This window comes from Capsicum annuum, chromosome 2, assembly GCF_002878395.1.
Source record: "Capsicum annuum cultivar UCD-10X-F1 chromosome 2, UCD10Xv1.1, whole genome shotgun sequence".
Classification (NCBI taxonomy): domain Eukaryota; kingdom Viridiplantae; phylum Streptophyta; class Magnoliopsida; order Solanales; family Solanaceae; genus Capsicum; species Capsicum annuum.
This window is the reverse complement of record NC_061112.1, coordinates 24573397-24574477: the sequence shown is the minus strand read 5'-3', so window position 1 is coordinate 24574477 and position 1081 is coordinate 24573397. Positions and strand designations below refer to the sequence as shown.

General features: G+C 34.2%; 1 non-coding gene across 1 annotated transcript; it reads right to left on the bottom strand.

Annotated features, from left to right (window-relative positions):
• Positions 1–751: 751 nt before the first annotated feature.
• On the bottom strand, positions 752–858 carry LOC124896403. Its single transcript, XR_007052765.1, has one exon. It is a non-coding gene; the product is annotated as a small nucleolar RNA R71 (small nucleolar RNA).
• Between the last annotated feature and the right edge of the window lie 223 nt (positions 859–1081).

Genomic DNA, 1081 nt, shown 5'->3' with positions numbered 1-1081 from the left:
CAAATTGTATTTATTTAAACTTTAATTGTAACACTTATGTTGGATAGTATGCTAAAAATCAAATCCTTGTGGATTGATAACCGGCTTGTAAGAGTCACTTCACTACTTATTTGACCACATATACTTGTGTATGCGGTTAAGTGTAATAATTTTTTGGTGTCGTTGCTAGGGACTTAAAAAATTAGAAACCTTCTAATTTTTAGTTTTAGTATTCTATTTGGTAAGTACTGACAACTTGATCTTAGCTATTGAACTTACAGGTATAGCAAGGGAAAAAGATTTGGTTAAACCATATCTTGAACCCCAACAACGCTTGTACTAGTTGTGGAGAGAAGCATCAATTCTCTATCCAATCCTACAAGTTCAATGAGGCAAGGCTATTCTTACAGTCATGGTGATGAACAACTAGCTCACGGGACATGTGCGAAGTAGCAATCCTACTCGTATCTAATGTTACCTCCAATATTCATAGACTAACTTTTGGAGTTTGATTTGAGCTTAAGCAGAACATGGTGCAATTGTTTCATAGTAGTGGGAAATTTACAGGCTTTAAAGAATTTCTCTGAGATCAGTGAAACTTTTATTCTCATGAGATTCTCCACAGACTACGAAGGGCTAAATATTTTCCCATTTTCATTATTAGGGAAAACAACAAAATGGTTAAAGGCAAAACCTTCAAACACAATCATAAATTGGGATGATTTGGCCAAAGAAGTTCCTCATCTAATTTTTTCCTTTTGGAAAAACTGCAAGGTTGAGGAGTAAGATTCTAAGTTTTTAGTAGAATCCATATGAAAATATATATCATGCATAGGAGAGATTCAAGCTCCTTCTCAGAGATTGCCCGCATCACCAACAAAAAATAAGGTATTAGCTCACACTTTTGTTGAATGAATTAACCGTAACATAAAAAATTTTCAACATTCAACTATAGGTGGTTAGGCTTTAGAGAAAACCTATGATAAGCTGTATACTCTCCTTAACCGAATTGTACAAGGTAATCCAGAGTAGTAGGGTGATGTGTAGTGACCCTCTAGATAATTTTCTATATTTTTGCTTATGTTTACCATTTACAGCTTTC